General features: G+C 39.3%; 1 pseudogene; it reads right to left on the bottom strand.

Annotated features, from left to right (window-relative positions):
* Positions 1-13,273: 13,273 nt before the first annotated feature.
* LOC116898449 overlaps positions 13,274-23,636 on the bottom strand; it is a 75,437-nt pseudogene continuing 65,074 nt past the window's right edge.

Genomic DNA, 23,636 nt, shown 5'->3' with positions numbered 1-23,636 from the left:
AAGAAAGCAGGGTGACCATTACAGAAACAGAGACATTTTTCATACTTCCCAAGTTGGTTCTGCACTCTGGGTCCGTTCCTTGAGCTCTTGCCCTGGTAGATTGTAACTGTAAGATTAAGTGACCATGTTCCTCATAAGGTTTGTTTTGGTCAATATTTATCACAGCAATGAAGAAGCAAACTAAAAAACTAGACCTCTGAGTAATTTCAGTGTCATTTTGCTGAGTGATGACATGGTGGTTCTGGGATTAAGTGGATCCACAGTGATTCTGAAAGAATATTTTTCTCCTTTATGCAAGTTTTTTTTGCTGTATTCATTCTTTTTACATTTTTATTTACATTTCAGATGTTAATCCCTTTCTCAGTTTCCCAGACATAAGCCCCTATTCCATCCCCTTCCCCTTCTTCTATAAGGGTGGTCTCCTCTGCAGCCACCCCCCCTTCACACAGCACCCCCTGACATTCCCATTCACTGGGGGTCCAACCTTGGCAGGAACAAGGGCTTCTCCTTCCATTGGTGCCCAACAAGGCCATCCTCTGCTACATAAGCAGTTGCCATGGGTCATTCCATGTATAGCCTTTGGGTAGTGATTGAGTCCCTGGAAGCTCTGGATGGTTGGCATTGTTGTTTTTATGGAGTTGCAAGCCCCTTCAGCTCTTTCAAACTTTTCACTAATTCCTCCAACAGGGGTCCCGTTCTCAGTTCAGTGGTTTGCTGCTAGCATTTTCCTCTGTGTTTGACATATTCTGACTGTGTCTCTTAGCAGACATCTATATCTATCTATCTATCTGTCTATCTATCTATCTATCTATCTATCTATCTATCTATCTATCTATCTATCTATCTATCTATCTATCTTCAGAGCCTGCTCCTGAATATATATATATAATGTGGGGCAGGCTCTGAATGGCTGTTGCTTTAAACTCTGCTCCAAACTCTGCCTACATATCTCCTCCTATGAACATTTTTTTCCCCTTTTAAGAAGGAGTGAAGCATCCTCACTTGAGCTTCATGTGGTCTGTGGATTGTATCTTGGGTAATTCAAGCTTTTGGGCTAATATCAACTTATCAGTGAGTGCATACCATGTATGTTTTTCTGTGATTAGGTTACCTCACTCAGGTTGATAATTTCTAGTTCAATCCATTTGCCTGAGAATTATATGAAGTCATTGCTTTTGATAGCTGAGTAGTATTCCAATGTGTAGATGTACCATATTTTCTGTATCCATTCCTCTGTTGAAGGGCATCTGGGTTCTTTCCAGCTTCTGGCTATTATAAATAAGGCTGCTATGAACATAGTGGAGCATGTGTCTTTGTTACATGTTGGAGCATCTTTTGGGTATATGCCCAGGAGAGGTATAGCTGGGTCCTCAGGTAGTGCAATGTCCAATTTTCTGAGGAACCTCCAGAGTGATTTCCAGAGTGGTTGTACCAGTTTGCAATCCCACCAACAATGGAGGAGTGTTCCTCTTTCTCCACATCCTCGCCAGCATTTGTTGTCACCTGAGTTTTTGATCTTAGCCATTCTGACTGGTGTGAGGTGAAATCTCAGGGTTGTTTTGATTTGCATTTCCCTGATGACTAAGGATGTTGAGCATTTCTTTAGGTGTTTCTCAGACATTTGGTATTCCTCAGCTGAGAATTCTTTGTTTAGCTCTGTACCCCATATTTTAAAATAGGTTTATTTGGCTCTCTGGAGTCTAACTTCTGAGTTCTTTGTATATTTTGGATATTACACTACTATCAGATGTAGGATTAGTAAAGATTTTTTTGCCATTTGGCCTAATGACAGTGTCCTTTGCTTTACAGAAACTTTGTTTTATGAGGTCCCATTTGTCAATTCTTGATCTTAGAGCATAAGCCATTGGTGTTTTGTTCAGGAAATTTTCTCAAGTGTCCATGTGTTCGAGGTTCTTCCCCACTTTTTCTTCTATTAGTTAAAGCGTATCTGGTTTGATGTGGAGGTCCTTGATCCACTTAGACTTAAGCTTAGTACAAGGTGATAAGAATGGATCAATTTGCAATCTTCTCCATGCTGACCTCCAGTTGAACCAGCACCGTTTGTTGAAAATACAATTCTTTCCCCATTGGGTGGTTTTAGCTCCTTTGTCAAAGATCAAGTGAACCATAGGTGTGTGGGTTCATTTCTGGGTCTTTAATTCTGTTCCACTGATCTACCTGCCTGTCTCTGTGCCCATACCATGCAGTTATTATTATTATTTTTTTTTACAATTGCTCTGTAATACTGCTTGAGGTTAGGGATGCTGAGTCCCCCAGAAGTTCTTTTATTGTTGAGTATAGTTTTCACTACCATGGGTTTTTGTTATTCCAAATGAATTTGCAAATTTCTCTTTCTAACTCTATGAAGAATTGAGTTGGAATGTTGATGGGGATTGAATTGAATCTGTAGATTGTGTTTGGAAAAATGGCCATTTTTCTATATTAATCCTGCCAATCCATGAGCATGGGAGGTCTTTCCATCTTCTGAGATCTTCAATTTCTTTCTTCAGAGACTTGAAGTTCTTGTCATACAGATCATTCACTTGAGTGATTAAAGTGACACCAAGGTATTTTACATTATTTGGGACAATTGTGAAGGGTGTTATTTCCCTAATTTTTTTCTTAGCCTGTTTATCCTTTGAGTAGAGGAAGGTTACTGGTTTGTTTGAGTTAATTTTATACCCAATCACTTTGCTAAAGTTGTTTATGAGGCTTAGTAGTTCTCTGGTAGAACTTTTGGGGTCACTTATGTATACTATCATATTATCTGCAAATAGTGATATTTTGACTTCTTCTTTTCCGATCTGTATCCCCTTGACCTCCTCTTGTTGTCTGATTGCTCTGGCTAGACTTTGAGTACTATATTGAATAAGTAGAGAGAGAGAGAGTGGGGAGCCTTGTCTAGTCCCTGATTTTAGTGGGATTGCTTCAAGTTTCTCTCCATTTAGTTTAATGTTATCTACTGGTTTGCTGTATATTGCTTTTACTAAGTTTATGTATGGGCCTTGAATTCCTGATCTTTCTAGGACTTTTATCATGAAGGGGTATTGAATTTTGTCAAATGCTTTCTCAGCATCTAATGAAATGATCTTGAGGTTTTCTTCTTCGAGTTAGTTTATATAGTTGATTATGTTGATACGTTAGTATATTGAACCATCCTTGCATTCCTGGGATGAAGCCTACTTACTTATGATGAATGATTGTTTTGATATGTTCTTGGATTTGGTTTGCAAGAATTTTATTGAATATTTTTGTGTCCATATTCATAAGGGAAATTGGTCTGATGTTCTTTTTCTTTTTTGGGTTTTTGCGTGGTTTAGGTAAAAGCATAATTGTGGCTTCATAGAAGAAATTTGGTAGTGCTCTGATTGTTTCTATTTTGTGGGATAGTTTGGACCGTATTGGTATGAGGTCTTCTATGAAGGTCTAATAGAATTCTGCACTAAATTCATCTGGTCCAGGGCTCTTTTTATTTGGGAGTCTTTTAATAACTGCTTCTATTTCTTTAGAAGTTATGGGGTTGTTTAGATGGTTTATCTGTTCCTGATTTAACTTTGGTACCTGGTTCTTTTCTAGAAAAGTATCCATTTCCTCCAGATTTTTCAGTTTTATTGAATACAGGCTTTTGTAATAGAATCTGATAATTTTTTAATTTCTTCAGATTATGTCGTTATGTCTCATTTTTCGTTTCTGATTCTGTTAATTTGGATACACTCTCTGTGCTCTCTGGTTCATCTGCCTAAGGGTTTATCTATCCTGTTGAATTTCACAAAGAATCAGCTCCTGATCTTGATTATTCTTTGTATAGTACAAAGTTGTTTCAACTTGGTTGATTTCAACCCTGAGTTTATTTTCTGCCTTCTACTTCCCTTGGGTGTATCTGTTTCTTTTTGTTCTAGAGCTTTTAGGTGTGCTTTCAAGCTGCTGATGTCTTCTCTCTCCTGTTTCTTTTTGCAGGTACTCAGAGCTACCTCCTACCACTCTTTTCATTGTGTCCCATAAGTTTGATATGCTGTACCTTCATTTTCATTAAATTCTAAGAAGTTTTTAGTTTCTTTCTCTATTTCTCCTTGACTAAGTTGTCATTGAGTAGTGCATTGTTCAACTTCCATATATATGTGGGTATTCTGTAATTATTGTTGTTATTGAAGACCAGCCTTAGTCCATGATGATCTGATAGGATGCATGGGATTATTTCTATCTTCCTGTATCTGTTGAGGCCTGTTTTGTGACCAATTATATGGTCAATTTTGGAGAAGGTACCATGAGGTGCTGAGAAGAAGGTATGCCCTTCTGTTTTAGGATGGAATGTTCTATAAATATCTGTTAAATCCATTTGCTTTATAACTTCTGTTAGTTTCTCTATGTCTCTGTTTAATTTCTGTTCCCATGATCTGTCCATTGATGAGAGTGGAGTGTTGAAATCTGCTACTATTATCTAGGATTGAGAGTTCATCTTGGTGGATCTCTCCTTTGATGAATATGAAGTGTCCTTCCTTATCTTTTTGATGACTTTTGGTTGAAAGTCGATTTTATTCAATATAAGAATGGCTATTCCAGCTTGTTTCTTCAGGCCATTTGCTTGGAAAGTTGTTTTCCAGCCTTTTATTTTAGGTAGTGACTGTCTTTTTCTCTGAGGTGTGTTTCCTGTATGCAGCAAAACGCTGGGTCTTCGTTACATATCCAGTGTGTTAGTCTATGTCTTTTTGGGGGGAATTGAGTCCATCGATGTTAAGAGATATTAAGGAGTAGTTTGTGTTCTCTTCACTTCTTTCACCTGTTTGATTGTGTTTTCCTGCTATTTTCATTGTTAGAGGTGGAATTATGTCTGTGTGTCTCTCTTCTTTTGGTTTCTTTGCAAGGAGATTACTTTCTTGCTTTTTCTAGGGTGTAGTTTCCCTTCTTGTGTTGCAGTTTTCCATCTATTCTTCTTTGTAGGGCTGAACTTGTAAAAAGTTATTGTGTATATTTCATTTTGTCATGGAACATTCTTATTTTCTCCATATATGTTAATTGAGACTTTTGCTGGATAATGGTTGTGAAATGCATTCTGTCCTGATCACAGAAGTGGGTGGGTAAGCAGGGGCAACAAGAATAGGCTGTATGTTTTGGGAGTCTCTCAGCCAGCCATGACCAACAACCCGAATGAGGACTTTCTATGTCTGGTATTGGAGAAGAAGGATGTTTATGATGCTGAATAAAGGATAGAAACTCAAGCATGGTCTACCTAGATCTGGAGGGTGGAATAAAGTTAAATATAGGTAAAGGAGTGGTGTGGGTTGTAAATCATTGGGAAAGATGAATTGTAAAGGTACATTGAATACAATTTACTTATTTCAGAATTACAACACCCATTCATGTTAAAAGTTTTAGAGAGATCCAGAATTCATGGCACATACCTAAACATATAAAAGCAATATATACCAAACCAACAGTCAACATCAAATTAAATGGAGAGAAACAAGAGGTGAGCCCACTAAAATCAGGGACAAGGCTGCTCACACTCTCTATGTGTATTCAACATAGGACTTGAAGTTGTAGCTAGAGCAATAAGACAACAAAAGGAGATCAAGTGATAAAAATTGAAAAGAAGAAGCCAGAGTGTCACTTTGTGGATCACATGATAGTGCATATTAGCAACACACAAAATTCTACCAGAGAACTCCCACAGCTGATAAACAACTTCATAAAAGTGGTGGAATATAAAATTAACTCAAACAAATCATTTATATAAATGAACGGCAGAGACAATCAGACAACAAAAGGAGGTCAAGGATACAGATCGGAAAAGAAGAAGTCAAAATATCACTATTTGCAGATGATATGATAGTATATTAATGATCCCAAAAGTTCCACCAGAGAACTACTAAAGCTGATAAACAACTTCAGCAAAGTGGCTGGGTATAAAATTAACTCAAATAAATCAGTAGCCTTCCTCTACACAAAGAAACAAGCTGAGAAAGAAATTAGGGAAATGACACCCTTCATAATAGACCCAAAAAATATAAAGTACCTCGGTGTGACTTTAACCAAGCAAGTAAAAGATTTGTACAACAAGAACTTCAAGACTCTGAAGAAAGAAATTGAAGAAGACCTCAGAAGATGGAAAGATCTCCCATGCTCATGGATTGGCAGGATTAATATAGTAAAATTGGCCATTTACCAAAAAAGCGATCTACAGATTCAATGCAATCCCCATCAAAATACCAATCCAATTCTTCAAAGAGTTAGACAGAACAATTTTGCAAATTCATCTGGAATAACAAAAACCCAGGATAGCTAAAACTATCCTCAACAATAAAAGGACTTCAGGGGGAATCACTATCCCTGAACTCAAGCAGTATTACACAGCAATAGTGATAAAAACTGCATGGTATTGGTACAGAGACAGACAGATAGACCAATGGAATAGAATTGAAGACCCAGAAATGAACCCACACACCTATGGTCACTTGATTTTTGACAAAGGAGCCAAAACCATCCAATGGAAAAAAGATAGCATTTTCAGCAAATGGTGCTGGTTCAACTGGAGGTAAACATGTAGAAGAATGCAGATCGATCCATGCTTATCACCCTGTACAAAGCTTAAGTCCAAGTGGATCAAGGACCTCCACATCAAACCAGACACACTCAAACTAATAGAAGAAAACTAGGGAAGCATCTGGAACACATGGGCACTGGAAAAATTTCCTGAACAAAACACCAATGGCTTATGCTCTAAGATCAAGAATCGACAAATGGGATCTCATAAAACTACAAAGCTTCTGTAAGGCAAAGGACACTGTGGTTAGGACAAAACGGCAACCAACAGATTGGGAAAAGATCTTTACCAATCCTACAACAGATAGAGGCCTTATATCCAAAATATACAAAGAACTCAAAAAGTTAGACCAGGGGAGACAAATAACCCTATTAAAAATGGGGTTCAGAGCTAAACAAAGAATTCACAGCTGAGGAATGCCGAATGGCTGAGAAACACCTAAAGAAATGTTCAACATCTTTAGTCATCAGGGAAATGCAAATCAAAACAACCCTGAGATTTCACCTCACACCAGTGAGAATGGCTAAGATCAAAAACTCAGGTGACAGCAAATGCTGGCGAGGATGTGGGAGAAAGAGGAACACTCCTCCATTGTTGGTGGGTTGCAGACTGGTACAACCATTCTGGAAATCAGTCTGGAGGTTCCTCAGAAAATTGGACATTGAACTGCCTGAGGATCCAGCTATACCCTCTCTTGGGCATATACCCAAAAGATGCCCCAACATATAAAAAAGACACGTGCTCCACTATGTTCATCGCAGCCTTATTTATAATAGCCAGAAGCTGGAAAGAACCCAGATGCCCTTCAACAGAGGAATGGATACAGAAAATGTGGTACATCTACACAATGGAATATTACTCAGCTATCAAAAACAACGACTTTATGAAATTCGTAGGCAAATGGTTGGAACTGGAAAATATCATCCTGAGTGAGCTAACCCAATCACAGAAAGACATACATGGTATGCACTCATTGATAAGTGGCTATTAGCCCAAATGCTTGAATTACCCTAGATGCCTAGAACAAATGAAACTCAAGACGGATGATCAAAATGTGAATGCTTCACTCCTTCTTTAAAAAGGGGAACAAGAATACCCTTGGCAGGAAGAGAGAGGCAAAGATTAAAACAGAGACTGAAGGAACACCCATTCAAAGCCTGCCCCACATGTGGCCCATACATATACAGCCACTCAATTAGACAAGATGGATGAAGCAAAGAAGTGCAGACCGACAGGAGCCGGATGTAGATCGATCCTGAGAGACACAGCCAGAATACAGCAAATACAGAGGCGAATGCCAGCAGCAAACCACTGAACTGAGAACAGGACCCCGTTGAAGGAATCAGAGAAAGAACTGGAAGAGCTTGAAGGGCTTGAGACCCCATATGTACAACAATGCCAAGCAACCAGAGCTTCCAGGGACTAAGCCACTACCTAAAGACTATACATGGACTGACCTGGGACTCTGACCTAATAGGTAGCAATGAATATCCTAGTAAGAGCACCAGTGGAAGGGGAAGCCCTGGGTCCTGCTAAGAATGAACCCCCAGTGAACTAGATTGTTGGGGGGAGGGCGGCAAGGGGGGGAGGGTGGGGAGGGGAACACCCAGAAAGAAGGGGAGGGGGAGGGGGATGTTTGCCCGGAAACCGGGAAAGGGAATAACACTCGAAATGTACATAAGAAATACTCAAGTTAATAAAAATAATAATAATAATAATAAATAATTATTTATAATTAAAAAAATAAATGAACGGCAGGTTGAGAAAGAAATTAGGGCAACAATACTCTTACCAACAGCCACAAATAATATAAAATATCTTGGCATAATTCTTACCAAGCAAGGGAAAGATCTGTAAGACAAGAACTTCAAATTCCTGAAGAAAAAAAATCAAAAAAGACTTCATAACATGGAAAGATCTCCCATGCATATGGGTTGATAGGATTAACATAGCAAAAATGACCATCTTACCAAAAGCAATGTACAGATTCAATGCAATCCCTATCAAAATTCCAACCCAACTCTTCACACACATGGAAAGAGCAATTCCCAACTTCATATTGAAAAACAAAAGGAATCAAACAATTTTTAACAATAAAAGATCTTCTGGGAATCATCATCCCTGACATCAAGCTTTGCTATAGAGCAATAGTAATAAAGAACACATGGTATCAGTACAGAGACAAACAAATAGATCAATGGAATAGAATTGAAGACCCAGAAATAAAGCCACACATCTACAGTCATTTGACCTTTGACATAGATGCCATATACATACAGTGGATAAAAAAATCTTCAATAAATGTTGCTGGTCTAACTTGAGGTCTGAATGTAGAAGAATGAAAATAAATCCATATTTATCACCTTGCACAAAGTCCAAGTAGATCAAGGACTTCTACATAAAACCAGATACATTGAATCAAAAAGAAGAGAAAATGGGAAAGAACTTCAAACTCATTGGCACGGGGGAAACTTCCTGAACAGAAAATCACTGACTCAGGCTCTAAGATCAACAGTTGATAAATGAGACCTTATGAAATTGGGAAGCTTCTGTAAGGCAAAGGACACTGTCAATAGGACACGTTGGCAACCTACAGATTGGGAAAAAATTTCACTAACCCCACATCTGATGGAGGGCTAATATCTAAAATATGTAGAAAAGTTAACCTCCAAAACTCCAAATAACCCATTAAAATGGGGTATAGAGCTAAACAGAGAATTCTCAACAGAGAAATCTTGAATAGCCGAGAATCACTTAAAGATATATTTAACACCCGTAGTCAGTAGTGAAATGCAAATCAAAATGACCCTGAGATTCCACTTTGCACTAATCACAATGGCTAAGATCGAAAACGCAGGTGACAGCATCTGCTCGCAAGGTGAGGAGAAAGAAGAACACTCCTTCATTGAAGGTGGGATTGCAAACTGGTACAACCACTCTGGAAATCAATTTTGTGCCTCCTCAGAAAATTGGGAATAGTACTACCTGAAGACCCAGCTATACCACTACTGGGAATATACTCAAAAGATGCTCCAACAAACATTAAGGACACATGCTCCACTATGTTCATAACAGCCTTGTTTGTAACAACCAGAAGCTCGAAACAACCCAAATGTCCCAAAATGGAGGAATGGATACAGAAAATGTGATTCATTTACACAATGGAATACTATTCAGCTATTAAAAACAAGCACATCATGAATTTTGCAGGGAAATGGATGGAACTAGAAAATATCATCCTGAATGATGTAACCCAGATCCAAAAGGACATGCATAGTATATATTCATAAGTAGCTAGTAGCTGAAAATACAGAATATTCATGATACAACCCACAGACTGTAAGAAGTTTAACCAGAAGAAAGGCCCAAGTGAGGATGCTTCAATCCCACCTAGAAGAGGGAACAAAATAATTATGGTAGGCAGAGGGAGGAAGGGATCTGGGTGGAAAAAGGGGAGGGGGAGGGCAAAGGGGGGGATGATCAGGTATCCGGGCAGGCATAGAACAAGAGAGAAGCTCAGAGAATGATTGAAAATATGTAGCTTCTGGTGGTAGGAGGTGGGGAGACCCTCTAGAAAGTTCCAGAGACCTGAAATGTGAAGGATTTCCAGAACTCAATGTGGGTGATTTTAGCCAAAATGGCCAACAGTGGGGAGAGGGAACTCAAGGAGTCCACCTCCAGTAGAAAGACAGGACATCAGGGGGAGGGATGGGGTTACCATCCCATTCAAAAACTGTGACCTAGAATTGTTCCTGTGTAAAAGAACTGCAGTGATAAAAATGGAGAAGTGACTGAGAAGTGGCTGTCCAGTGACAGGCCCAACTTGGGATACATCTCATGGTGGGGAGCACCAAGGCCTGACACTATTATTGATGTGATGTGCTTTCACACAGGAGCCTAGAATGGCTGTCCTTTGAGAAGCCCCACTAGCAGCTGACTGAAACAGATGCAGATTCTTACATACAACCATTGGAATGAAATTGGGGACCCCTATGGAGGAATTAGGGAATAGCTAGAAGAAACTGAGGAGGAGCATGACCCCATAGGAAGACCAGCCATCTCTCCTGGGAGCTCTCAAAGACTGACAACCAGGCAGCATACATAGGCTGGTCTGAGGCCCCAGGTACATATATAGCAGAGGACTGCCTGGTCCAGCCTTAGTGGAAGAGGCCTAATCCTCGAGAAACTTGAGGACCAGGGAAGGGGGATGTTGGTGAGTGGTAGGAAGAGGATCCTCTCAGAGGCAAGGCAGTGGGAAATTGCGATGAGGAACAGTAGAAGGGGGGACCAGGAGGGAGGCAAAGGATGGAATGTAAATAAGTAAAATAATTAATTAAATAAGAGAAAAGAAGTTTGGTTCAGGAGTCCTCAAGGGAAGAGTTAGAGAAAGGATTGAAGGAGCTAAAAGGGTTTGCAACCCTATAAGAACAACAATATCAACTAACTAGAGCTCTTAGGGACTAAACCACTACCCAAAGACTACACATGGACAGACACATGGCTCCAGCTGCATATGTAGCAGAGGATGGCCTTGTTGGGCATCAATGGGAGAAGTCCTTGGTCCTGCCAAGGCTTGATGCCCCAATGTAGGAGGACGTCAGGGTAGGGTGGCAGAAAGGGGTGGGTTGGGGGAGGGGGATGGGATGGGGGTTTATGGACAGGAAACCAGGAAAGGGGATAACATTTGAAATATAAATAAAAAAATCAAAGAAAAAAAGTTTGGTTTAGATCATTTCTATAGAGGAAATATAATTCTACCTTTCACTCTTACTAAGATTTTGTTGACAGCATAATTCAATTATTTTAGTGCATAATTACATCAAATACCTGTAGTCAGATGTAAAGTGTTCACCTCACTATCATGTCCGTGTCTGTCTAAATCCCTCCTTCAAGTGTTCTCCATTCTGGTAGTAAGAACATTTAAGGTCTGCTCATCATTGAGATAGCTTGATAGGTAAAAATGATTTTTGTACAATCCTGGTGCCCTGAATTCAATTTCCAGAAGGTAGAAGGAAAGAACTGACTTCATAATTTTTTTCTCTGTTCTCCCCACATGTTTCAGTTGCCACTAAACATTTACTATCCTGGGGGTTATTGCGATGGAATGAAAGTTTCAAAATAATTTGCATATTTTCACTCTTTGTGGCTATAAACATTATTGACTGTTCACTAAGCACACTGTGATGTTGGGATATTGCCCTAACTAATTAATGAGGGGTATAGTCCAAGAATATCAGTAGATGCATAAAACTATACAACACACCCAGTTCCAGATACCTTGTAAGATTTCCCCCACATAAGTATATAATAAATTTAATTGATTTCACAATAAAAAATTAACAATAAAAAGCTAATAATAAAGTTGAACAACTATGAAAACATACTATAACACATACTGTGTGATGCCAACCTCATTCAATCCATCTTGTTATATAGTATTTGCCATTTTTCTGTGAGGTGAGATGGCATCTATGCAATGGGACTAAAATGAATAATGTAGGATTGTGACAATACTGGGCTAGGATTGACTTTCTGATTGTTCATCCAGAGAAGGATCCTCCATGTTGGGTGATCCTGATTGTTGAGCCATGATAACAGTGGTTGAATGTCAGGTCACAGCTGAGCACAAGTAAGTGAAACAAAAGAAAGAGGAATTGTAATATGAAACCAAGATTCATATTCATTCTCTTATATACCTATCATTTTTCCTGATAAAAATATTTAAAACATATTCTCAGCACCTTTGTTTTGTAAGTGGCAATAATTAATTGATTTTCTTTGTAATGGTCAAGTGTCTCATGACAGTTAAATTCACTTTTTAGTTCTGGAGATATTTGAATGTTTATGATTTTCTATCATATAGGAACATGGGTAACATGATGTGTAAGGATAAATAAATTTTTATTTTTTTAACTTGTAAAACTGCATGGCTTTCACTTCTTATTTTTATCTAATTATGTTAGCAAGGGTGCTGGTATGAAATGGAATATGTGCAGTATTAATGGTCCTTGCCTTATTCCTTTCTAAGAGAAAAACAGACAATTTTTTGACATTGAGGTCGATGTTATCTGTGGATGCATTATAGATGACATGTATCAGATCAAAGAAGTGGTCTTATGCTTCTCAATTGTCGGGGCCTATAACTCAAATAAAATTTGAACATAAAAGCCTTATGATTCATTAAAAAATTAAATTATATTTATGCACATATATGTGTGTGCATATGAGTGTAGGTGATCATAGAGGCCATAAGAGGGCATCATATTCCTGGAGCTGAATTTACAGTCAATTGTGAGGTTCTCAGTGTGGAGGTTGGGAGTCTAAGTTCTGTCTTTTGAATTGGCAGTATTTCTTCTTAAATTATATTAAATACTTTAACATTTAATTATTAATAAATTTAATAACTATATTAAATTAAATTAAAATATAAATTTATATATTTTTAACTTAAGTTGAAAATTAGGTTATTTACTTCAGACAATTATAATTTTATATAAACCTGCTATACATATTTAAGTACACTGTATACATTTTTTGTGGGTACAGCGAACTTTATTGATGATATTCAAGAAAGTAGGGAGAGCTTCCTAGGTCCCTCTGTTATTATGGGACCTGGGATAGAAATTGTGAGGGAGATGCTCATTGTTGGGGACCGAGTTGGGATGGGGACTTCAGCAACTGAGGGCCTCTCTCTGTTACTTTGCTGGGTTGGGGTGGGCGGTCCAGGGATTCTTACTCCTTGGAGGTCATGTAGTCCAAGAGGTCCACCTCCCTGTTGCTGTAGCTGTATTCATTGTCGTACCTGGAAATTAGCTTTACAAAGTTGGCATTGAGAGCAATGCCAGCCCCAGCATCAAAGATAGAAGAGTGGGAGTTGCTGTTGAAGTCACAGGAGACAAACTGGTTCTCAGTGTAGCCCAGGATGCCCCTTAGTCGCCCTTAGATGCCTGCTTCACCATGTTCTTGATGTCATCATACTTGGCAAGTTTCTCCAGGCAGCATGTCAGATTCACAATGGATACTCTGTGGGTAGGAACATGGAATGCCATGCCAGTGAGCTTTCCATTCAGCTCTGGGATGACCTTGCCCACAACACTGGCAGCACCAATGGATGCAGGGATGATGTTCTGGGCTGCCCCATGGCACTCAGGCCAGAGTTTTCCAGTGGGTCCATCCACCGACTTCTGAGTGGCAATGATGGCATGGACTGTGGTCATGAGCCCTTCCAAGATGCCAAAGTTGCTATGGATGGCCTTGGCCAGGGGGCTAAGCAGTTGGTGGTGCAGGATGCATTGCTGACAATCTTGAATGAGTTGTCTTATTTCTCATGGTTCACACCCATCACAAACAGAGGGACATTGCTGAAGGGGCAAAGATGATGACCGTTTTGGCCCCAGCCTTCTCCATGGTGCTGAAGATGCCCGTAGACTCTAAGACATTCTCAGTACCAGCATCATCCTATTTGATATTAGCGGGAGCTTCCCATTGATGACAAGCTTCCCATTCTCAGCCTTGACTGTGCCATTGAATTTACCATGGGTAGAGTCATGAGACTCTATCAGCTACAGAGAAGGCAGCCCTGGTAACCAGGTGCCCAATACAATAAAATCTGTTCCCACTAACCTTCACCATCTTGTCTACAGGACGAGGCTAGCACTGCAGGAGAAGATGTGGATGTCTGTGGAACAGGGAGGAGCAGAGAGCCATCATACACATTTTGATGGGTTATGTTTTTGTTTTTATTCAATTCAAACTAGACCCTAATTTATCTTTTTACCTTCAAATTAAGAATGTTATGTATTTTCCAAATGTATGGAGATTTTCTAGCTGTTTTTCTGTTTTTGATTACTATTATAATTCTTTCATTGCTACAAAATACCATTTATATGATTTTTTAACAAGTGTAAATTTAAATTCATTGTTTAAAGAAACCCTAACTCAGTATGCTATTTTTAACTTTAAAAAACATGATTTCAGGGCTTTGTTCAGGCTAAGAATGCGCCCTTTTACTGAGCAACATCCATGCATACATCACAAATGTTCTTGAAAAGAACATGCAGCCTAGGCTTGATAAAATGGTTCAATGGATACAGACAATTGCTCCTAGCTTCCTGACCTCATTGACCTGAGTTGATCTCTGGGACACATGTGGAAGGAGAGAACCAACTTGCACAAGTTATCTTCTGACTCCATATGCACTTCATGTATGCATGCGTGCACACACACACACACACACACACACACACTAAAGAGAGGGAATAAAAACTTTAAACTGTATATGCTATCATTATTGGATGAAGTGTCTTATAAATGTCACTTGTATCATATTGGTTGATACAGATAATCAAGTCCTTTTAAACTATTGTTTTTCTGTCTTTTCTATTTTATAGACAAGTTGTAGAATTTTTGTCTTTCATCAATTTTGTCAATGTTTATCTCATAATGCTTAAACTTTTGTTAGTGGTAGGTACTGTTAGGTTTTTTTCTTTATATTTGGATGAACTGGCTACTTATGCTCAATTTTATATAAAATCAGAGTTCTGAAATCCATTTTGTGGTATAAATGTACTCCAGCCTAATTTTGATTAATTCTGAACTCTGTATCATTTACTATATTATCACATTTAGGAAGACTGTATTTGGTCTGAAAAAACTCTATTTGGTTTATTATTTGGTCATTTGAAAATTTGATAAAATTTGCTGCCTTATTGTCTTCTATCTCCTCCTACTCCTGAAGAATTCATTCTTCTCTAGTCACATTCTAACTTTCATGTTCTTTTTAAAAACTATTTTTGTGACTCACTAAATCTAATTAGAGTTTGCTTAGTTGATAGCATGGGTGTGGCGTTATAGATGGAGCAAGGGCAATTTATCAGTGGCTATACCAATGAATAAACTCTCTCTCTCTCCCTCCCTCCCTCTCTATTCCTGTAGCCATTAAGTATCAGTAGTTCCCCAGGGATGTGGTGTCTCCTCAGTCCCCATCCAGGATGGAATGTCAACAGACCTAATCTTGATCAGGCAACCACAGATCTATTAGTCTGAATGCAAGGGCCAGATCAGACCCAGAAAACAGCCTTTCACAAAGTTTCTCTCCATCCTCTCCTCTCCCACGTTCCAATGTCTACATTCTGTTCATCCTTTCTTCCATGATGGTCCTTGAATCTAAAAAGGGTATTATCAATGACCTGTTTAGCTCTGGTCATTTGACAGTTGCTTTTTATCATATTATGTAGATATCATATATGTGCAGAATCTAAAACTGTGTCCAACACATGACAAATAGAATGTATAAGTGTGGGTAGTCAGGGTGGAGAGTTAAAGCATATGACTTAGGAGGAAAAATGTCAGATTCAATGCACTGCCTGAGAATGACAGTTAAAAAATTTATGTTGTATATTAGAAATTTTCTGCAAGTGGATTTTAGATGATTCCACTATAGATGTGTTTACCGAAAATATTATTATCTCATTTACCATTGACCTCTCTGTTCCCTGCTCCTTCTATTCCTGGCAATTTCATTATCTTAGTTCTGTCCATTTGTCCATCTGTCCATCTGTTTGTCCATCTGTCTGTCCATCCGTCTGTCTCTCTCTCTCTCTCTCTCTCTCTCTCTCTCTCTGAATTGTATAGGTAGCCACAGTACTTTGTGTTTATTCTTATGATTTCAATAACCACATAATGTTCTAAACACATCATCCTGGAGCTCTCCTCTCCATGCTCAAGCTCTTACAGTCTATCTGCTCTCTCTGTGAGGCTTCTTGTGCGTCAGAGCCCGTGATGTAGGTGTCTCATTTATGCCTATGCCCTCAATTGTCACTTATCCCCAGCACTTCTGGCAGCTATGAGATTCTGCGTTAACTGTCATACTGTGCTCAAAGCAATGTCTCACACCTAGACAGAAACCAGCACTAGACTTTGGATATGAATGTAAATTTTTAGGAGACCACTTGACTACATGTTTATTTAGCAAAATATCAGCAGTACATTCTTGCCTAGTAACTTATGATCTGTTCCATCCAAAAAAGCTCTTGACAAATCACATTTACACTATCAAGCATGTATTTCTTCATGTGGCAAGGGCCTCAAATCTATCTCAGAAGTAACAGGCAAATTTCAAAAACATTTTTGCCACTACAACACCAGCAAACCTTTCTTGCTTGGCAGATAACAGTTGCAGCATGCTAGGGTGCATGTCTGAGAGAGCATTGATAACTTTTTTACCCCAGCATCCTGCATAGCCCCTCGTGGTGTTATGTGTCATGGCCAGGAGGCAGAGCACTTCCAGCTCATCTTGATTTTTCAGTGTTCTTTATGCAAGGTGTAAGGTTCACCGATTGTATTCCCATCCAATTCTGGCGGGTAACCAAGAGGAGTGGCAATAACTTGTATTGTTTAAGGACCTTCTATGGGACTATCTACAATTAGCACTCTTTTTCATTTAAAGACTCATTGTTTCTGGGCACAGTGTTATCAACTCATATAGTACTTACCTCTAAAGCAGGTTTTCCTTAGCAATGTATAAAGCCATGACATTTCATTTAAATGAAGGTTTCTTATAGTTTCTTTAAATTATTGACATTGAACATACTATGGATGTGATTCAGCTCTTCACCTCATATTTTGTTTCTTTTTTGCCTTTCTTTTTATTTTCCATGATTCCTTTCTATCTCCATTCTTGACATATCATTTGTTTCTCCTCTCAACTTTGTTATGGCTTCTACAAGAGTGCTTGTTCAATGCCTAAGCAATTGATTAGTATCTGCAATTGTGCAAGATCATACTAATTTTTGGATAGGGAAGTTGGGGTTGGCATATTTCAGCACTTTACAAGTTCTATTCATTATTTTACAGTTTGCATGAATTTTTGAAAGGTCTGATGCAACATTTTTTAAGGATTTATTTATTTATTATGAATACACTGCAGCTGTCTTCAGACACATCAGAAGAGGGCATCAGATTCCATTACAGATGGTTGTGAGCCATCATGTGGTTGCTGGGAATTGAACTCAGGACCTCAGGAAGAGCAGTCAGTGCTCTTAACCACTGAGCCTTCTCTCCAGCCCACCGAAGCAACTTTTTTGGAACATGATATTGCCATGTAGCCCAAGCTCACTTGAAATAGAGTCATCGTGTTTCCAGAATTCTGGGATTATAGGCATCTGCCATCATGCTTGCTCCTAACATAATTTTATTTCTTGATATAAAAGTGTAAGTTTTCCCTTGGAAGTCTGCAAAGTTAACTTCATACTTTTGGGATGATATTTCAAAATAGAATGTCTATAGGTTTGTGTGTGTGTGTGTGTGTGTGTGTGTACATACATTTATATATGCATGTATATATACTTATATATACACATATAAGTGCATGTGTGTATACATAAATATATAAGATGCATGCATGTAGATGTCTTATGTAATTCTTTCTTATGTTGTTATCTTCACAGTCTTTGGAGATTCTTTGACTTATAATTATTTTTTAAAATTATCTTTAATCTTTTTTTCAGTCTAGTCATTATCCCCTTCTAGGTCCACTCTCCAACACTTCCTCATTCCACTCCTTTGTCCTCATCTTCAAAGAGAACTTCATCATCCACCCTACTCGACCTGCCCAATTCCTGGGACCTCAAGTCTCTCGAGGGTTCGGTTTGTATTCTCTCACTGAGGCCAGATCAGGCAGTCTTCTGCTGTATATGTGTTGAAGGCCTTGGAACAGCTTGTATACACTGCCTAGTTGTTAGTTCAGAATATGAGAGATGTGCTATCACCTGAGTTTTTTATATTAGGCATTCTGATTGGTGAAAGGTAGAATCTCAAGGTCATTTTGATTTGCATTTCCCTGATGACTAAGGATGTCAAACACATTTTTAAAAGCTTCTCAGCCATTTGAGATTCCTCTGTTGTGAATTCTTTGTTTAGTTCTATACGCCATTTTTTGATTGGGTTGTTTGGGTTTTTGGAGGTTAGCTTCTTGACTTCTTTATCAGAGATGGGGTTAGTGAAGATTTTTCCCTAATCGGTACATTGCCAATTTGTCCTATTGACTATGTCCTTTGCCTCACAAACACTTTTCAGTTTCATGAGGTCCCACTTATCAATTCTTGATCTTAGAGCCTGAGGCATTGGAGTTCTTTGTAGGAAATTTCCTCCAGCGCCTATGAGTTTGAAGCTCTTTTCCCCTTTCTCTTCTATTAGATTTAGTGTATCTGATTTTATTTGGAGGTCCTTGATCCACTAGGACTTGAGCTTTGTGCAAGGTGACAAATATGGATCTATTTTCATTTTCCTACATAACAACTGTCAGTTAGAGCAGCAGCATTTATTGAAGATGATTTCTTTTGTTCACTATGTGGTTTAGGCTTCCATGTAAAATATCACATGTCCTTTATAAGAGTTTGTGGCTTTATTTCAGAGCCTTCAATTCTATTCCATTGATCAACCTGCCTGTCTATGTACCAATAGCATGCAGCTTTTATCACTTTTGCAGTGTAGTATAGCTTGAGGTCAGGGATGGTGATTCCCCTAGAAGTTCTTTTATTCTTAAGATTTGTTTTTGCTATCCTGGGTTTTTTTTGTTTTCTCATACAAAATTGCTCTTTCCATGTCTTTGAAAAATTCCATGTGTTGGAATTTTGATGAGGATTTCACTGAATCTGTAGGTTGCTGTTGGGTCTTCAAAGGAGCAGTCAAGCTGTTGCCCTTCATGTAGCTGTTCTTCTGGGAAACCTTCAGAATATCAAGTCTGTTGCCCTTCGTGCAGCAGAACTCCTGGGAGACCTTCAGACTGTGGGAGGAGCACTCAAGCTGATGATCTGCCCAAGTGGAAGACTCAGGCCAGGAGAGGGGTGGGTCCTGATTCTGCAGGGCTCCTTAGGGTTCCCAGCTGCTGTGGTTGTTTGGAAGGGTCCCTTATCTGTTGCCCTGCATGCAGCAAAACTCCTGGAGGCCTTTAGATTGTGGAGTCTTCCTTGACTTATTATGTTTAACTGAAACTGACCGTGCTATTACTTCTTACTTTTTCGGGAGGCGGGAGGCATAATGTACAGCTCTTCAGCATAGCCTAGTGAACACAGGGGCTGTTGCTGGGTATATCTACTTCTAGCCATGCCTCAGGACCAACTGATCAAAAAAAAAAAAGATGTAGAATTGAGAAACTACTAACAGTGGACAGTATGTGAATGAACAGATACCTTTGAATCTTCATAAAAATACAAAATTTACCATCTCACAAAGTATGGATTCATTTAATTTAATGATATTAAATAGAATAAATATACAATTTCATGCCCCTTCTACATGGTCCTTTCTGCTGGGACAGACTGCTAGCTAGTCTGCTCCCCGGAGGAGGCTATATCCTGAGGCGTACCAGAGGATATGCTGCACTCAGAACATTTGACATCATATCTTGAAACCTCCCAGAAGAAACACTGCACTCAGGATATTTGAAACCACATCCTGAGGCATCCCAGAAGATCTGCTGCACCCAGGACACCACAGCTTGAAGGCATCTCAGGAGTTCCTCTGTACACAGGGAAACTGGACCATTGATACCACAGTCTGAAGACCTTCCAGGAGGTCTGAGGCATGCAGAACAACTGACCTAAAAGACTGAAAGACTCCCTGGAGTGTGACTGCAAACAAGGAAACAGAATCCACAGTCCATTGACACCACTTTCTCACCTCCCTCTCCCCCTCCCCCAGAAGAGCTTCCCACAGGTTAACAGTGTGACTGCTTCTCTGAAGGCCTCCCAGGAGATCTACTGCAGCCAGGGCAACAAATCAGCAGCTTCTCCACTCCTCTGAATACCCTCCAATTGAAAGACCCCACAGGATATCTGCTACAGACAGGGCCACAGGCCTACCAAGAGACCTGAAACAACCCAGGGACAAAAGAGGCAGACTCCAGACAGAGTTACCCAGACTAGCAAATGCTAGGGATGACCAGATGGTGAGAGGCAAGCACAAGGCCATAAACAACAGAAGCCAATATATGTGGGCATCATCAGAACCCAGTTCTCCCACCACAGCCAGCCCTGAATATACCAGCACACCCGAAAATCTGGAAGCTGACCTAAAATCCTATCTCATGAAGATAATACAGTCCTTTAAAGAGGATATAAATAACTCACTGAAAGAAATACAGGAAAACACAGGTAAACAAGTAGAAGTCATTAAAGAAGAAACAAATAAATTCCTTAAAGAAATAGAGGAAAGACAAACAGGTGAAGGAATTGCATGAAGCAATCCAAGACCTAAAAGTGGAAGTAATAACAATATAGAAAATAAAATGGAGGCAAAACCGGAACTGGAAAACTTAAGAAAGAGGCCAGGAATTACAGATATAAGTATCACCAATAGAATACAAGAGATCGAAGAGAGAATCTCAGGTGTAGAAGATACCGTAGAACAGATGAAGTCATTGTTTTTGATAGCTGGGTTCTGTAGATGTACCACAATTTTTTAATCCATTCCTCTTTTGAAGGTCATCTGCGTTCTTTCCAGAGTCTGGCAATTATAGATAAGGCTGCTATGAACATAGTGGAGCATGTCCTTGCTCTGTGCTAGAGCATACATTGGGTATATGCCCAGGAGAGGTATAGCTAGGTCCTCAGGTAGAGCAATGTACAATTTTTGGAGGAACCTCCAGTCTGATTTCTGGAGTGGTTGTACCAGTTTGCAATCTCACCAATAATGGGGAGTGTTCCTTTTTCTTCACATCCTCTCCAGAATCTATTGTCACCTGAGTTTTGCTCTTAGCCATTCTGACTGGTGGAGGTGGGATCTCAGAGTTGTTTTGATTTGCATTTCCCTGATGACGAAGGATGTTGAGCATTTCTTTAGGTGCTTCTCATCCATTTGCTATTCCTCAGCTGAGAATTCTTTGTTTAGCTCTGTACCCCATTTTTAAAATAGGGTTATTTGGCTCTCTGGAGTCTAACTTCTGTGTTCTTTGTATATTTTGGATATTACACCACTATAGGATGTAGGATTAGTAAAGATCTTTTCCCAATCTATTGGTTACCATTTTGTCCTAATGACAGTGTCCTTTGCCTTACAGAAGCTTTGCAGAATTATGAGGTCCCATTTGTTGATTCTTGATCTTAGAGGAAAAGCCATTGTTGTTTTGTTCAGGAAAATTTCCCCAATGCCCATGTGTTCGATCGAGACTCTTCCCCACTTTTTCTTCTATTAGTCTGAGTGTATCTGATTTTTTGTGGTGGTCCTTGATCCATGTGGATTTAAGTTTTGAACAGGGTGATAAGAATGGATCAATTTGCTTTCTTCTACATGCTGACCTACAGTTGAACCAGCACCATTTGTTGAAAATACTATTTTTTTCCCATTGGGTGGTTTTAGCTCCTTTGTCAAAGATCAAGTGAACCATAGGTGTGTGGGTTCATTTCTGGGTCTTCAATTCTATTCCACTGATCTAACTGCCTGTCTCTATGCCAATATCATGCAGTTTTGTTTTGTTTTGTTTTTATCACTGTTGCTCTGTAATATTGCTTGAGGTCAGGGATGGTGAGTCCCCCAGAAGTTCTTTTATTGTTGAGTATAGTTTTCACTATCTTGGGTTCTTTGTTATTCCAAATGAATTTGCACATTGCTCTTTCTAAACTCTATGAAGAATTGAGTTGGAATGTTGATGGGGATTGAATTGAATCTGTAGATTATGTTTGGAAAAATGGCCATTTTTCCTATATTAATTCTGCCATATGAGCATGGGAGGTCTTTCCATCTTCTGAGATCTTCTTCAATTTCTTTCTTCAGAGACTTGAAGTTCTTGTCATATAGATCTTTCACTTGCTTGGTTAGAGTCACACCGAGGTATTTTATGTTATTTGGGACTATTATGAAGGGTGACATATCCCTAATTTCTTCCTCAGCCTGTTTATCCTTTGAGTAGAGGAAGGCTACTGATTTGTTTGAGTTAATTTTATACCCAGCCACTTAGCTAAAGTTGTTTTTCAGGCTTAGTAGTTCTCTGGTGGGACTTTTCCAGTCACTTAAGTGTACTGTCATATCTTCTGCAAATAGTGATATTTTGACTTCCTCCTTTCCAATTTGTATTCCTTTGACCTCATTTTGTTGACTGATTGCTCTGACTAGGACTTCAAGTACTGTATTGCATAAGTAGGGAGAGAGTGTTCAGCCTTGTCTAGTCCCTGATTTTAGTGGGATTGCTTCAAGTTTCTCTCCCTTTAGTTTAATGTTGGCTACTGGTTTGCTGTATGTTGCTTTGCTATGTTTAGGTAACTCCTGATCTTTTCAGGACTTTTATCAGGAAGGGGTGCTGAATTTTGTCAAATGCTTTCTTTGCATCTAATGAAATGATCATGTGGCTTTTTTTTTTTTTTGAGTTCGTTTATATAGTGGATTTGATGGATTTTTTTTTTCTTCCTTTTTTCTTTATTAACTCAGTATTTCTAATTTACATGTCAATGTTATCCCCTTACCCGGTTTCCAGGCCGACATCCCCCTAACTCCTCCCCCCCTTTTTTTTGCATTTTTTTTATTAACTTGAGTATTTCTTATTTACATTTCGAGTGTTATTCCTTTCCTGTTTCCTGGCCTACATCCCCCAACCCTCCTACTCCCCCTTCTTTATGGGTGTTCCCTCTCCATCCTCCCCCCATTGCCGCCCTCCCCCAACAATCACGTTCACTGGGGGTTCAGTCTCAGCAGGACCCAGGGCTTTCTCTTACACTGGTGATTTTACTAGGTTATTCAATGCTACCTATGGCGACGTCAGAGTCCAGGGTCAGTCCATGTATAGTCTTTAGGTAGTGGCTTAGTCCTGGAAGCTCTGGTTGCTTGGCATTGTTGTTCATATGGTGTCTCAGGCCCCTTCAAGCTCTTTCAGTTCATTTTCTGATTCCTTCAACGGGGGTCCCGTTCTCAGTTCAGTGGTTTGCTGCTGGCATTCGCCTCTGTATTTGCTGTATTCTGGCTGTGTCTCTCAGGATCGATCTACATCCGGCTCCTGTTGGTCTGCACTTCTTTGCTTCATCCATCTTGTCTAATTGGGTGGCTGTATGTATATGGGCCACATGTGGGCAGGCTCTGAATGGGTGTCCTTCATCTCTGTTTTAAT

The sequence above is a fragment of the Rattus rattus genome, chromosome 4 (genome assembly GCF_011064425.1).
Source record: "Rattus rattus isolate New Zealand chromosome 4, Rrattus_CSIRO_v1, whole genome shotgun sequence".
In the NCBI taxonomy this organism is placed as follows: domain Eukaryota; kingdom Metazoa; phylum Chordata; class Mammalia; order Rodentia; family Muridae; genus Rattus; species Rattus rattus.
This window is presented reverse-complemented; position numbering and strand designations above follow the sequence as displayed.